This window comes from Bos indicus, chromosome 7 (genome assembly GCF_029378745.1).
Source record: "Bos indicus isolate NIAB-ARS_2022 breed Sahiwal x Tharparkar chromosome 7, NIAB-ARS_B.indTharparkar_mat_pri_1.0, whole genome shotgun sequence".
Classification (NCBI taxonomy): domain Eukaryota; kingdom Metazoa; phylum Chordata; class Mammalia; order Artiodactyla; family Bovidae; genus Bos; species Bos indicus.
In genome coordinates, this window is record NC_091766.1 from 44,963,556 (window position 1) to 44,980,247 (window position 16,692).

Here is a 16,692-nt window from a genome sequence, read left to right on the forward strand (position 1 = left end):
CCCCGAAACTTGGAACACGTTTTGTGCTGGCGCAAAGACGGGCGGGAGATCACCCATATTACAAGCTCTTAGGACCAAGCGCGGTGCTTGAACATCCCCTAAACAAACTGCTTGCTACTGACTCCCCAGCAAGTAACACCGGCGCTTGCTTGGAACAGCGACCGGCCGAGCGGAAGGGGAGTAGCGGGCTGCCCGAGCCGAGCGGGGTCCCGGGTCTTTCCCCACCTCCTCCGCGGAGGCCAAGCGCTCAGTCTGGACGCGGCGGCCCTCCGGGTTGTGAGGGCCAGGCCCGGGCGCCGCGGGCCCTTTGAGCTGCAGCGAGCAGGTGCCAAGTTTCCCCGCAAAGCTGGAGAAAAGAGGTAGTGAGGACGCCCGCCCCACGCCCCACGCCCCACGCCCCAGCCCCGGGTCAAGGGCAAAAGTCCGAGCCCAGGTGCAACCGCGCTCCCCGAGGCCGCTCGGGATCCAGAGCCCAAGATCCGCACCTGCAGGGACTCGGAGCCCGGCGCCCGCTGCGGGCTCGGCCCGAGTGGTTCTGCGCGGTGCTCCGCGCCAGCCCGGTCACTCTGGTCCCCATTGAAGACTTGCTACATGCCTCGGCGCCCCAGCCTTTACCCCGAGTCCTGGCCCCGATGGGGGTAGCCCTGCCTAGCCCGGGTGAGGGGGTCCCGTGCCCACCTCCCCGCAGGCGGGCAAACTTAGCTCACCGGGAGCGGCGGTGAAGACAAGCAAGCACCCAGCCGGGCCCTGCAGGCAAACGCGTGGCCGCGGGCGCACGGATCCCAACGGGGTGCAGGGGGACCGGCTGGCGGCGGTGGCGGCTTGGCACCCTCCCCACGACCGCTCTGAAGCTGCGCTGCGTACCTGAGGCGGCCGGGGCCGAGAGGAAGACCAGGTGGCCGGACTCGGCGGGCAGGAGGGAGCGCCCCGTGGTGGCAGCGGCGACCCGACCCCGTGTCCTTCGGTCGGTCTCCCTGGCTGTCAGCGGGTCCTGGGCGCGCTGGAGGGCTGTCGCGGCTCCGCTCTCTGAGCCGCCGCTGCCCGCTGCTGTAGCACCGCCGCGGCGGCTGCCCTATTTCTGCCGCCAGGACCGGAGCCCGTGACGTCACCCTCCCGGCCCCGCCTGCCCAATCGCCGCCACCTGTGCGCGCCGCCCGCCCGCAGCTCAGACCCGCGCGGGGCCCGTGGCAGGTGCGCGGAGCAGCCGGGCGCGCACTCGGGCTGGGAGGGCCCCGGCGCTCCGGGGCGATCTCTGCAGCCGCAGAGGGAGGGGGTGAGCTCCCCTCCCCGGCTCTGTGGATCCCTGCAGGCAACGAGCCCTCCCACCGGCCGCCCCCAAAACACCCCTCCTCTCCTCTTTTCTGGCTCTTTTCCCGGCGGGGCTCCCTAAAGCTGTGCTCTCAAGATGCGCGGCTGCTCTTAATCAGCTGCCATAGCTTGTGCAGCTCAGGCGGGCCGGTACACCGCACCAAGAGAGCTGTCACTGGAGGCAAAGTCAAATAACACTCCCCCTTGCTGAGTACCAACAACCGGCCAAATAGCGAAGTTTTCCTCTCTTTCTGAATCTGCCTTCTATCACTGCAGAATCTTACGAAATCACACGCATACAGAAGCAGTCCCGGGTGACGTTTGCCTAGTCTGGCCAAGGTCTGACCGGAGGGTCCTTTCTTCTCCTAAGCTTAGAACCATACATGAGGCCCAGACCTCGCCTCCAAGCCTGGGGCTCCGAAACCTTTCTGGATCCCTTCTCAACATCTACAGCTTTTGGAGATCACAGCCCAGTGATCATATTGTTTTCTTTAATTGGCCTAAAGATCAGTCTTGGTGACCAAATAAACTGGAAACTTTGTAACAACTAGCCCCCACCCCCCCACCAATAGTCCTACTGTGGGTCCAGTGTGGCATCAGACTTAGGAGGGAGACTCCAGCCAGACTAGTCTGGTGGTAACTAGACTACTTACCTGATGGGCAGGAGCCTTTGAGGAGTGGAGGGGGGATTCTGCTCTGGCTGTGTGGGCAGCAGGTGATCCCCTGGCATGGGGGAACAGTGTCTTATTCATGCCTCTGTGATCTTTCCTGGCCTGGAGGAGGGGCAGAGGGGCTTTTCTGCTGTTAAGGTTAGTTGAATATCAGGAGAAGCAAAACTGACATGGAAGAAGAGCTCTTAAATTTGTTTGTTCCTTCTAGAGGGGCCTCGTGTCTACCAGGCACTGTAGGAGGTGCTGGGGAGACTGCAGTGGATGGGACAGCATGGTTCCTCCCCTTACACAGGTTTAGTTCTGGGATGCAGCCCTCCCTCTATTATCACTCAGCTTGTAACCCAGAGCCATTTGGATTTCTGCTATTGGTATGTTTCCCTGTCTGTAAAATGAGGACTTGGAGGAAATCTGGGTGACTTCCAGGTCTCACTCTGCTGTGACTTCTCCCTTGGATACCATGATTTGTCCTCAGAAGCATAAAGGCTGCTCCATGTTCCATGCACCGGGCCTTGGCAGGCATGATGCTCTCTCAGAATTGACCATGAATCTTTGCCAAGGCCACCCATGACTGAAACTCCAAGGCTGGCTTGAGGCCAGACTCTCAGCAGCCAGACCAGGAAAGAGACAGCACTTTTCATCGTGGGAAAAAGAAGATGAGGACGACACGTAAATGGAAGCTGGGAAGTTTGGAAACATGTTGAGCCTCCCTCTGAAGTCAGTGGTCAAGATGGAGTCCCCACAGCCTGGAGGCTGGGTTCAGCCACCTTCCCAGACTTTGAGGTATTTGGAAAAACCAGTTTCTGTTCTCAGCTCTGAACACAAAGTCCCTGAGTCAGCCTAGTGACCCTGTTACATAACCAAGGCAGGCCTTGGAGTATGTTTTTTAATAACTCAGGGTCATATGTAAGTCAGGGTCTGTAGATCAACCGAGATCAGAAATAGCTCCCTTTAATGCAGGGACTGGACTTCCATAAACTTCCTCCACTTCCCACAGAAGCAGAGAAATGTAGCTGCTGCAAATCAGATGTTCAGAATATCCCTTAGAGATAATACTAACATCTGAAGTGAGCTATTGTGACTACTGTGCATAAAATAAGACTGGAATTAAAAGTCACCTTGGAATAAAAAAGGTGAAGTGTGAATGACGAAATAAAACAAGCCTTCAGGGAGGCAGCATCAGACGCCAGCAGACCTTGACACTTCTTTCAGTTGCTCTATGCTTTCACCTCTCAGGGCAATTCTTGGTTTAATAATACTCCCCAACTTGGAAAATGGGCTAGATTTTACACATAGAATTTCAGAATTTGCCTGAAATCTTGTTTCAGGACTTGCGAGCACACTGATGATTCTCAGTAGCCAACTGTGATGCTTAAATGTTGAAATTATACAATTCAGTAAGTTTGAAAGGAAAAAATTAAAAGGCAACATAAATTCAGATTACTCCCCAGGCAGACTCAGAGACACACAAGAGAAACTTATCAGTGTGTTTCTTTACCAGGTCAGGAAGTTTTAAAATCCCCAATATGTATTAGGGATTTTACTTTGCCAGCTTTAAAACTTTTTTCTGTCTCTAATCTTACCAACACCACAACCATATGACCAAAAACACCAAATAATGGTGTCTCCTACAGGTCATTTCAGATTGCAGCTGCACATTAGATACCCAGAGATGACACACATGTGGGGATCAGAAGGATCAAATTCTACCAAAAGTTACTCTGTCCCTGGCTTTGGGTCAAGTCCACCTTGGGCAAATGAGACAGTCCCCAGTAATACCAGTTAGAAGCCAGACCAGGAGGTCACATTAGAAGGTGGGAATAGGCAGGGAACAGTATTCCTTGTCTTGCATAATTTAACATTCTGCTTCCTCCCCAGAAATGTCTTAGTAAATCTTCAAACCAAACTATGTAGTTGATTGAAGAAGCAGCCTGGATCTTAGGAGAGCCCTGGTCAGAGAGGCAAAAAGACTGGGTCCCTGGCCTGCCTCTGTCCCTCTCTGGCTATGCAAGTCAGGATGAATCCTACCTTTCCTTGGCTTGTTTCCTCAGCTCTTAAGAAGGGGTTGGGAGAGGGTGGAGGGGGAGGCAGTCATACTCAGTGAGCTTCTGAGAGCATTTTCAACTCTACAAGTTGATGCCTTTATTTTGCTAGAAGTTAGGCCTACTCTGATCTAAAGCTGTGACATGAAAGGTTTCCCTTAAGTCTAATATTAATTATTAAGTGATGATGCATTGTCATCTAGAAGTTAAGGCAGTGTAGGCACCAAATTCAAAATCCTGGACCTAAAATCACACTCAGAAATAATTACTTTAAACTCTGATTTAGGGAGAAAGGGAGTCAGCATGGAGATAAGGTATTTGTTCAGGAGAAAACTGATTTGGGAAATTTTTCAAGGCAATAAAGAATTGGTGTAGGGTTGGAATTTTAATTAAGAAGGTGGGATGAATGAGAAGATGTAGTGATGGAAAGGGAATTGTGACTGGAGAGAGTAGAGGGAGTTGAAAACCAAAACCCTTCACCATAGTACTGTTCCAGAGACAAAAGTCCCACTGAACTCCCAGGGCCTAGATTGATGGTACAAGGGGCCTAAGAAAGGCACGGATAACAAGAGGAAATGATGCTCAGCTACTCTCAGAATTCCATGTGCACAGGGACCATCCGGGATGAGAAGGCCAGGCCTCCAGGCCACAAAGCAGCATGTGCACTAGGATTAGAAAGCCAGGTGAAAGAGGCGATGCAGTGGGAGAGCCAAGGGAGGGGCCAACCTCCTTCAGGCACAAGGGATATTTTTGTCATGACCCCATTTTCCAGCTCACTTGTAGAGGATGGTAAATAGCATGACTATCTGAAAAGGAGATCACTGGCAAAGATGAGCTCCTACTTATGGAGATTCCATCTGTTTGAATATCTGCTTCATTCAAATGAATATGCAATATTATGGCAGGTCATCTTCAGTGTTAGGAAGAGAGCTATGCAGGATGAGGATGTATCAGATGGTGCTTAGTTTGTACACTTAGTTTGTACACTGCTGAAATCTGAGCAGGCATGCTGACCTCTCTGCCGCTATCCTCCACCAGGGCTTTGGCTACTTGCCTTGCTTCCTGGCCAGAGTGGCCTGATCAACTGCTCTGTACTATTCACACATTCTTAGAGCCAGGTGCCTCTGCTGCTATTGCCAGCAGCTCAGATCAAGATGCCGTGTGTGTGGCAATAACTGACAAAGGAATACTGGCATTGGTCAGACTGGAGCCCTGCAGCTCTGGCTTCCCCAGAGGCTACCTGGGGGGCTACTCACTACATCATAGAGGTTGGGGTGGAGTGGGGGTGGGGAGTTTCTGCCTCAGGGGTGGGTGGACCTGACCAGTGGGAGATGGGGTACAGGAGGGAGCCAGCAGATCAATTCTTACTTCCTTCCCTGGATGGTCTGTACAGAGATGCAGAGAGCTCTATGCCTCATCTCAAGACATCCTTGGAGACCAAGCCCTCAGCTACAGTGATTGCAGAGCTGCAGCCCATTCGGTATTTTATCTTTCTTCTTCCTTGTTCCTGCTTCCCTGAGACTGTATCCTTCCTCAGTCAAGTATCAGCACATGAGCTTTTGTTTCAGGTGGTTTTCTAGACCAGAGGTCCCCAACCTTTTTGGCAACAGGGACCAGTTTTGTGGAAGCCAGCTTTTTCCACGGACCATGAGGGAGTGATGGTTTCAGGATGATTCAAGCACGTTACACTTTTTGTGCACTTTGTTTCTATTATTATTACATCAGCTCCACCTCAGATCTGCAGGCATTAGATCTCAGAGGTTGAGGACCCCTGTTCTAGACAATCCAGGCTAAGAGGAAGAGTAACTCAGAGTGAGTGTGGTAACTGTTCTTAAGAGGGCAAATGACAAAGATCTCTCTGAGGAGGTGCTTAGAGCACAGACATGAATAAATGAGGGGACAAGATGTGAGACGATTTAGTGGGGAGAGTTTTCAGGCTGAAGGTACAACAAGCATAAAAAATGTGATGTAGGATCAGGCTTGATGTGATTCAGGCCAACATTACAAACCAGAGGGATGTGGGTCATGTTGCTGAAGAAGGCGGAGAGCTAGGCAAGAGCCAGACCGTATGGACACTCTAGGCTGTGATGCACAGTGACTTTCGGTCTGATTTTAGGTGTAATGGGAGCCATGAGAGGGTTTTGAGCAGGAGAATGACATGATCTTCTATATGTTTCTAACAGCTCACTCTGGATGCTCTATGGAAAATAGATGGCTAGAGGAGATACTGGCTGATAGAAGAGTGAAAGCAGGAAAAACAACTAGTCAGCTGTTGAGAAGTACAAGGTCATATCAGCTCATCATGGTCATCACTGCATCACACCAGCACTGAATGTTCATTGATTGCCAACTATGCACTGAGCTCCAGGCCTAATCCTCATATATGTTGTTTTACTGAATTCTCCCAACAGCTAACTCCATAACATCTCCAGTTTGTAAGTTAAACTTAGAGACGGTACACAACTTATCTCAGGCAATCTGTCTGGCAAATGGCAGCGCTTGGATGTGATCAGCCTGCCCTCATGATCACGACGCAATTCTGCATCAGTGGCACAGAGTGTCTAAACTCTTGGCAGCTAATCCAGATCTCAGAAGTCATGTTCTACACACCAGTGCCTAGAAAACCTTTTGTTCTGAACCTACTGGTATGTGTACTTACTTGTCCTCACCATGAACCCTTGTCGTATCAAAACCAAACACACAGTCTTTCTCTCTTCTCTGACTGCGGAATATCAGTTGTGTTCGGCACAGTCTAAGCCAGTCTTGGAGCTCCCATTCTCCCTGCTGGAATCTGGTCAAGGGTTGAGCAGGGGACCCAGTGCGAGCCAAGGAGGTGTGTGAGAAAGGCAGCTAGGGAGGTAAAGAAGTGCACTAGAGGAGATAGTACTGCTTTTCTCTCTTGATACCCTCACGACCTGCAGGGCCTCCCAGACCCATGGCCACCATCCTGTGACCCTGAGAGAAGCCCTGTGGGCCATGAATGATGGCAGAACACCAGAAGGAACCTAGGACCTTCACGTCCTGCTGAAATGAGCTGTTAAAATAACCAACTCTGAGGCTGCCCTAAATTCTAGTTTTCTATTTTCCTCACGACTTAAACCGATTGAGTTGGCTTTCTGTTACTTAGAGTAGAAAACATACCAAATGAGAAAGAAGCTAAAATGTAAATAAAAGCTGATTTGCTTGGCTTCAGACACTCACCATAGGAGATGCATGCATGTGCTCTCAGTCATGTCCAATGCTTCTGCGACCCCATGGACTGTATGGCTCCTTCCTCTTTTCATGGAATTTTCCAGGCAATGATAGTGGAGTGGGTTGCCATTTCTTACTCCAGGGGATCTTCCTGACCCAGGGATCGAGCCCACATTCTCTTGTGTCTCCTGCACCGGCAGACAGATTCTCTTGCACTGTGCCACCTGGGAAGCCCGCCATAGGAGATAAGTGTCTATTAATATTGTCATCATCCCACTTAATTTGTCCAAGAACCCCAGGCTAGTGAAAGACTGAAGTCTCCTGACCCCAATCCAGTGCTCACACCTATAGTAATTTTCAGTTATGGAGAACATGTCATTAGCCAGGACCCGCATTTCCTAATTGCCCTAGATAAGTGCCAGTGGGCACTTAACAGCTGATGTGTTCAGGAGAGTTTAAAGCTGACAAATGCATGCACACCCACCACACTGCCCAGCCATATGTGACTTGCAAATGCCTTTCACTACTACTGTCTTCAAAAAATTTTAAACTGGTTTTGCCATTTTTCTGTGGTATATGACAAAGAAGTGATTTTAACCTTCAAATTATTTAAGAGTATCATATTAAGTATTGTATGCTACAGTTTGTTTTAATGCATTCATTAATATTATTTATAATATGTAGTCATTACAGACAAATTTCCACTTTATATCATTTAACAACAAATACACAGTTAACTCTTTTAAAATTATATAAAAGAACACAATTTTCTAAATTATATATTGAATAAATATACTAAAAAGTGACGTGTCAAATCTGGCTTGGAGAATGTATGTACACTAAAAATACTTTGAGATTTAACTCCATGACGCAGCACCAGTACAAGCAAAAGCTGTTTTCTAAGAATTTATGTCTGAAATTATGGAATTTTATGCTAAAAACACTACTGGTTTATTTTTATAATTTCTACGTTTTGCTTATAAATGACAAGAGGGGACAGATTCTAGGCCGCTATTTGCAAGCACTCTGCAAATAGCTCATTGTGGGTGTGGGTAGACCCTTTATTCTCAATAAATGAAGAGCCAAATTGGGTATAATTGTTACTCTATTTTCTCCTCTTCACACTGTTTTTGAAGTACCAAGGACATCTTGATGCTCCATATAAGGATTTTTTTTTTTATCAGATGAATGCAATTTTCCGATTGGGGAAGGTAATTTTGAAGTAGGATTACAGTTTTGCCATTTTTTGCTCTTAATTATCTTGTATTTCATCATTGGTTCCTTATGTTTCTAGTCTTTAAACGCAATCTATTATGAGCACAAATCAAACATATTTGACTAAGAAGAAAAACAATTTAAAATGTAACAGTCTCGACCATCCCAGCAGTCAGTGCTGTTCAGCCAAGAGATAAACTGAGTGATGGAAAAATAAGCGTCCTCATCTGACATCCCTCTAACCACTGTGTGTGCTCACGTGTTGCACATCAACAAGCTTGCAGTCTTTCATTATAAATGGAAAAAATTAAACAATGTAGCACTTATTGTTTTTTTCATTAAACCTTTCATTTTTAAATAATTGGAGATTCATGTACAGTTGTAAGAAATAATACACAGGAATCATGTGTACATTTTACCTGGTTTCCCCCAGTGATACATCTTTGTCACTTACCACTTCTTTGCCACGTATCTTGTAAGACCTTTGTCCAGGATCACAACCACATACCGATATCGTTGCTGTCAAGATACAGAATCTCTCCAGCACCACAGGGACCCCTCCCACCCTGCCTGCTGCCTCTCACTCCTTATCTCTAACCCCTGGCAACCACTGCTCTGTCTTCATTTCTATAATTTTGTCACTTCAAGAATGTTACACAAAGAGAAGGATACAATATTTAACCTTTGGAACTGGCTTTTTTTTCAGTCAGCATAATTACCTTGAGGTTCATTCAAATTGTTTGACATATCAATAGTTGTTCCTCTGTATTACTGAGTAGTATTCCATGGCATTGGAGAAGGCAATGGCACCCCACTCCAGTACTCTTGCCTAGAAAATCCCATGGGCAGAGGAACCTGGTACACTGCAGTCCATGGGGTCGCTAAGAGTCAGACACGACTGAGCGACTTCACTTTCACTTTTCACTTTCATGCATTGGAGAAGGAAATGGCAACCCACTCCAGTGTTCTTGCCTGGAGAATCCCAGGGATGGGGGAGCCTGGTGGGCTGCCATCTATGGGGTCGCACAGAGTCGGACACTACTGATGCGACTTAGCAGCAGCAGCAGCAGCATTCCATGGCATGGAAGTACCACAGTTGCTTAACCACCTGGGTTGTTTCCATTTTTGGCTATTACAAGTAAAGTTGCTATTAACATTTGTATACAGGTTTATATACGAACATAAATTTTCATTTTGCTGAGATAAATGCTGAGTACAATTGCTGGTTTGGCTGATAGTTGCATGTTTAGCTTTTCAAGAAAAGATCCAACTGTTCCTGAGTGACGATAGCATGTTACAACAATACATGAATGATTCTGTTTCTCTACCTACATTACTGGCGTCACTATTTTTTGTTTTAGTCATTCTGATAGGTGTGTAGCGATACCTCATTGTGGTTTTAATTTACATATCCCTAGTGACTAGGGATGCTGAACATCTTTTCATGTGCTTAGTTGTCATCTGTATATTCTTATTGAAATGTCTTTAGGCCATTTTCTAATTGTATTTCTTGAGGTTGCTTGTTTTTACTGTTGAATATTGAGAGTTCTTTATACATTCTAAATACTAGCCTTTTGTGGACATGTGGTTTGAAAATATATTTTTCCAGTCTCTAGCTTGTCTTTTCATCCTTTTCATGGACTCTTTTGCAGAGCAAACAATTTTAATTTTGATGTGGTAAAGTTTATCAGTTTTTCCTTGTTACAGATTTTTTTTTTAATATCAAGTCTAAGGCTCACTCTGGAGAAGGCAATGGCAAGCCACTCCAGTGTTCTTGCCTGGAGAATCCCAGGGACGGCAGAGCCTGGTGGGCTGCCGTCTATGGGGTCGCACAGAGTCGGACACGACTGAAGCGACTTAGCAGCAGCAAGGCTCACTCTGGTGGTTCAGACAGTAAAAAATCCAGTCTGTAATGCAGGAGGCCTGGGTTTGATCCCTGGGTCAGGAAGATCTCCTGGAGAAGGAAATGACAACCCACTCCAGTATTCTTGCCAGGAAATCCCATGGACAGAGGAACCTGGCAGGCTACAGTCCATGGGGCTGCACAGAGTCAGACATGACTGAGCAACTTAACATTTTCACTTTCTAACTCTCAGAGATCAAAGATTTTTCTATTTTTAAAATAAAAGTTTAATAGTTTTACACTTAAGTCAATCATCATTGTGAGACAATTTTCATTCAAGGTCTGACACTTAGATTGAGATTCTTTTTGTTTCCTCTAAGCTTGTCAAATTGCCACATGTCATTTATTGAAAAAGCTTTTCAAGGGTCCCTAAAAAGCCAAACCAATCTTGAAAAAGAAGACTGGAGGGAAAACAAAGTTGGAGGTTTCCCACTTTCCAAATTCAAAACTTACTACAAAACTACAATAATCAAAACAGTGTGGTACTGGAAAAAAGACAGAAACATAGACCAATGGAACAGAACTGAGAGTCCAGCAACATATATATATATGGCCAATTGATTTTAATCAAGGAAACCAAGACTATTTAATGAAGAACAGTCTCTTAAACAAGTGGCACTTGGGACAATTGGATTTTCACATACAAAAGAATGAATTTGGACCCCTATCTAACTCCATACAAAAAATCAACTCAAAATTGATACATGACCTAGTTCAGTTCAGTCACTCAGTTGTGTCCGACTCTTTGCGACCCCATGAACCACAGCATGCCAGGCCTCCCTGTCTATCACCAGCTCCCGGAGTTTACCCAAATTCATGTCAATTGAGTTGGTGATGCCATCTAACCATCTCATCCTCTGTCATCCCCTTCTCCTCCTGCCTTCAATCTTTCCCAACATCAGGGTCTTTTGAAATGAGTCAGCTCTTCACATCAGGTGGCCAAAGTATTGGAGTTTCAGCTTCAACATCAGTCCTTCCAATGAATACCCAGGACTGATCTCCTTTAGGATGGACTAGTTGGATCTCCTTGCAGTCCAAGGGACTCTCAAGAGTCTTCTCCAACACCACAGTTCAAAAGCATCAATTCTTCTGCACTCAGCTTTCTTTACAGTCCAACTCTCACATCCATACATGACCACTGGAAAAACCATAGCCTTGACTAGATGGACCTTTGTTGACAAAATAATGTCTCTGCTTTTTAATATGCTGTCCAGGTTGGTCATAAATACAAGCTTAAACCATAAACTTTCAGAAGAAAACATAGGGGTAAAATTTCATGACCTTGGATTTAGAGATGTAGTCTTAGATATGATACCAAAAGCATGAGCAACAGAAGAAAAACAGAAAAGTTGGGTTTTATAAAAATTTAAACCTTCCATGCATCAAAGAACATCAGGAAGTAAAAAGACAACCAGGAGAAGGTAATGGCAATGCACTCCAGTATTCTTGCTTGGAGAATCCCGTGGACAGAGGAGCCTGGTGGGCTGCTGTCCATGGGGATGGGGTCACACAGAGTCAGAGACGACTGAAGCGACTTAGCATGCATGCATGCATTGGAGAAGGAAATGGCAACGCACTCCAGTATTCTTGCCTGGAGAATCCCAGGGATGGGAGAGCCTGGTGGGCTACCATCTATGGGGTCACACAGAGTTGAAGTGAAGTTCAGTCGCATGACTGAAGCGACTTAGCAGCAGCATCAGAATGGGGAAAATATTTTTAAATCCTATATCTGATAAGGGGGTAACATAAAAATATAAATAACCCTCACAACTCAACATCAGAAAAAGAACTTGAATAGACATTTATCTAGAGAAGATATATAAATAGCCAAAAAGCACATGAGAAGATGCTCAACATTCTTAGCCATTAGGGAAATGCAAATCAAGATAAGATACGATTTTATGCCCACTAGCATGGCTCAAAGAGCTTGCAGGTTTGTACGTCAATGTTCAGCAACCTCCACACTTCACGAATGGGATAGGCAGTAAGGGCTACAGGAATTCAACAGATGTGCCTTTGCCCTAAGTAGTCAGGAAGGCCATGCTGAGGGCTCCTTAAGAACACAGCAGAATCTTTCGCATTTCAGAACCACCAGTGTCTGGCACAGGGCCTGGCTCACAGTTCACACTAGGTAAAGGTTTTCTGAAGACAGGATGATTGAAACAACCTTACTGTTCCACCTGAGAGCTGTGCAACCTGAGACAAGGCACCTAACCACTCTACCTTGATTTCCTTTTCTACAAAGTGGGAACAATAACACAACCTGCTATCCAGGGTTGCTCTGAGAATTACATGAGTTCATATGTACAAAGCACTCGTTTAGTAAGGACTAAGTGCTGTGTAAATATTTGCTCTTATTATTATTATTATAGCTATGCATAAATGAACAGACAGTCTCGAATAGGATCTTGGAGCAGACTTTAACAGATGGACTATGGGGGGCGTGGGGTGGGGTGGACCTAGCACAAGCAAATGTGCAAAAATAGGAATAAAAATTATTGCTACTTATTGAATATCAACTGAACACTAGTGCTTAATTCCCTAACAACCCCTTGAATACAGTAATTATCCTTATTATACAGATGAGGAAACTGAGGCTCAGAAAGGTTAAGTGACTTACTGATAGTTACACAGTTCATAAGGCATCTGGGATCTGCATTGTTTGACTGGAAAAGAAAGGTATTAAGGATAGCAAAAAAGACGGATGGCAACTGGATTGTGTCAGGGCAGTTTGGGCTTTATTCTGTTGAGGAGCTGCAGTGACAAGGTGAAAGCCAGGCTCTTGGAAAATGACCCCATTAGTGATGTGACAAGACAGACTGGACTTAATGTTGTATTTTCTCCAGCTAGAAGCTCACTTTTCGGTTCTGTCCTGTTCCTGCACTTGTTCTCCCCTGGAGCCCACCTCAGTAAGCATTCATCCTTACCCCACCACTGAAATGGCTCTTGTGAGGTCACCTCCATGCTGCTACATCCAGTGGTAAATTATCAGTCCTCACCCTACTTGACTTATTCATTCAACAAATTGTTTGTTGAGCATGTTTTCTGTGCCAGGCCCTAGTTTAGGAGCTGGGCATCAAGCATAGAATAATGTAGGAAGAGTCCCTGTGCTCATGAACTTGCAGTCCAGTGACCAGCAGAACTGGACACAGCTCATCACCTGCTTGCCTTAGCCATATCTCCTCCACTCCATTTTTAGGATGTCACTCTCTGGGTTTCTCTGTCCCTCCCTGGCCATTCCTGCTTGACCTGCTATGCTTGTTTCTATTTGTGTCTCCTCCCTCTAAATGCTGAGGTGCTCTGGGTCCTATTCCTGGGATCTCTGCTCTTCAGTACCTTTACTCGCTGTGTTCAGGAGCTCTTCCAGTGCATGGCTTTTATTACCTGTGCAAGCTGCCAACTCTGAAACTCCTATCTTTTTAGCCTGGAGACCATCCTCCTGAACTCCAGGCTCCTATATGGCCCACCCTGAGCTACTCCCCTTGAGTAGCTGAAAGTGAAAGTATTAGTTTCTCAGTCATGTCTGACTCTTTGTGACCCCATGGACTGTAGCCTACCAGATTCCTCTGTCCATGGAATTCTCCAGGCAAGAATACTGGAGTGAATAGCCGTTCCTTTCTCCAGGGGATTTTCCCGACCCAGGGATTGAACTTGGGTCTCTTGCATTGCAGGCAGATTCTTTACCATCTGAGCCACCAGGTGGGGCCTCTGAATAGCTGAAGGGCATCTCAAATTTAATGGGCTCAGTCTGATTCCTGACTTTTCTTTCTTCAAAGTTGAATTTTCTCCACTCAGTCTTCCTCAGATCTGAACATGGTAACCCCATCCTTTCAGTTGTTCAGTCCAAAATGTTGAAGTCATCCACGGCTCTTCTCTTTCTGTTACATCTCAATTGAATCCATCAGCAAATCTTTTTTAAAATTAATCTTTATTGCAGTATCATTACTTTACAATGTTGTGTGAGTTTCTGCTATGCAGCAAAGTGAATCAGCTATACATATACCCATGTCCACTCTTGTTTGGATTTCCTTCCCACTTAGGTCACTACAGAACTTTGAGTTCCCTGTGCTATACAATAGGTTCTCATTACTTCCCTATTTCATACGGAGTAGTGTATATATGTCAACCCCCATCTCCCAATTCATCCCACCTCTCTTCCCCGCTTGGTATTCATACACTTGTACTCTACAACTGTGTCTGTATTTCTGCTTTGCAAATAAATTCATCTATACTATTTTTCTAGATTCCACATATAAGTGACATTATACAATATTTGTTTTTCTCTTTCTGACTTACTTCACTCTGTATGTCGGTCCCTAGATCCAACCACACCTCTGCAAATTGAAGTTTTGTTCCTTTTTATGGCTGAGTAATATTCCTGTGTGTGTGTGTGTGTGTGTGTGTGTGTGTGTGTGTGTGTGTTTACCACATCTTCTTTATCCATTCCTCTGTTGAGGGACATTTAGGTTGCTTGCTTCCATGTCCTGGTTATTGTATATAGTGCTGCAATAAACACTGGAGTGTGTGCATCTGTTTAAATTATGGTTTTCCCCTGAGTATATGCCCAGGAGTGGGATTTCTAGGTCATATGGTAATTCTAATTTTAGTTTTTTAAGGAACCTCTTTACTGTTCTCCATAGTGGCTGTATCGATTTATATTCTCATCAATAGTGCAAGAGGATTCCCTTTTCTCCACACCCTCTCCAGCGTTTATTGTTTGTAGATTTTTTGATGATGCCCATTCTGACTGGTACGAGGTGATACCTCATTGTAGTTTTGATTTGCTTTTCTCTAATAATTAGTGATGTTGAGGATATTTTCAGGTACCTGTTGGCTATCTTTATGTCTTCTTCAGAGAAGTGTCTATATAGGTCTTCCAGCCATTTTTTTGTTTGGGTTATTTCGTTGATTTTTTTTTTTTTTTTTATTGATCTGTATTGAGCTGTTTGTACATTTTGGAGCATAATCCCTTGTCAGTTACTTTGTTAAGTATTTTCTCCCATTCTGAGGGTTGTCTTTTTGTCTTGTTTACAGTTTCCTTTGCTGTGCAGAAGCTTTTAAGTTTAATTAGGTCCCATTTGTTTATTTTTGTTTTTATAGATCAACAGAACAGGATAGAAAGCCCAGAGATAAGTCCAGGCACCTATGGACACCTAATCTATGACAAAGGAGGCAAGAATATACAATGGAGAAAAGACAGTCTCTTCAATAAGTTCTACTGGAAAAACTGGACAGCTCATGTAGAAGAATGAAACTGGAACACTCCCTAACACCATACACAAAAATAAACTCAAAATAGGTCAAAGACCTAAATGTAAGCCTGGACACTATAAAACTCTTAGAGGAAAACATAGGCAGAACACTCTGACATAAACAGCAAATTTTTTCAGCTTCACTTTCTCAGCATATCACTGCCTTCACGGCCGCCCAGCACTGTCGCAGGCCACCACCAACTTTCAGCTACATCACGAGCGCTTGCTTCCCTTCCCCCCAACCTGAACCCACCATAGACTATTCTCAAAACTGGAATCAGAGCTTCCTCTTAAATATCAGTTGGACCATGCCAATCTTTTTCTTGACCCCATCCCCCAAAGACTTCTCATTTCACTTCAAGGAAAACCCCAAGTCCTCATGAGAGCCTGTAAGACCCTACACGATCATCCCATCATCTCTCTGATGTGACTCTCCCTTCTGTCCTCCTTGAACAAGGAGCAGCTGCAGCTGCACTGGCCTTGCGGAAGACTCCAGGCACTCGCCTGCCTGAGGCTGCCTTCCCGACCCCCACAGGCTCCCTCCTCTTCCACAGGGCTCTGCTTCTTCACAAGGCCTTTCCTGACCAGCCTACTTAAAATTTCAACCCTTCCCCACCCAAACATGCCCCATCCCTGTTCTCTGCTTTGTTTTTCTCCCATAGCACTTATCATCTTTCAACACACTATATATTTTGCTTTTAACTCTCTATCCCCACTGGAATGTGAGCTCCATGAGGGCTGGACATGTATCTCTTTAGTTCCTTAGTATATCCTCAATCCCTAGACCAGAGTGGCAATACATCCATCAACATTTGTTGAGTGGATGATTAAATACATATATAGGGATCCTGAGTGTCAGAGAGGGGAGGGTCTATGACCAGTCATCAGGTTTTCCCCAGCCCTAAGTCAACAGAGAAGGTATGTGGGGCTCGTAGGGTGACCCTGGAGAGGGGAGAGATTTCCCAGGCAGATTCCCAACAGCCTCAGCTCCTTCCCCAAGAGAGGCCCTCATCTTGTCCTCAGAGCTTCCTCTGCTTCCAAAGCAGACCCAGAGCTCCGAGTCAAGTCAGGGAGTTTCAAGTAGGGCCAAATCCCTGGAGGAGGAAGGCGCG

General features: G+C 45.8%; 1 protein-coding gene and 1 long non-coding RNA gene across 5 annotated transcripts in view; one reads left to right on the forward strand and one right to left on the reverse strand.

Annotated features, from left to right (window-relative positions):
* FSTL4 (follistatin like 4) overlaps positions 1-16,692 on the reverse strand; it is a 660,210-nt gene that overhangs the window by 435,360 nt on the left and 208,158 nt on the right. For 2 of the 3 annotated variants that reach the window (XM_070793583.1, XM_070793584.1), the window contains one exon: positions 7,220-7,434. The gene's annotated coding sequence lies outside the window, so the exon portion shown is untranslated. Of the gene's footprint in view, positions 1-864; positions 1,208-7,219; positions 7,435-16,692 lie in introns of those variants that run through there. The other variant, XM_070793582.1, reaches the window with a different exon arrangement.
* On the forward strand, positions 1,187-16,041 carry LOC139184160 (uncharacterized). 2 transcript variants are annotated; one of them, XR_011567677.1, is made up of 3 exons: positions 1,187-2,759; positions 6,202-6,663; positions 15,429-16,041. It is a non-coding gene; the product is annotated as an uncharacterized lncRNA (long non-coding RNA). The 2 variants fall into 2 exon arrangements; XR_011567676.1 differs by lacking the exon at positions 1,187-2,759 and adding an exon at positions 5,342-5,498.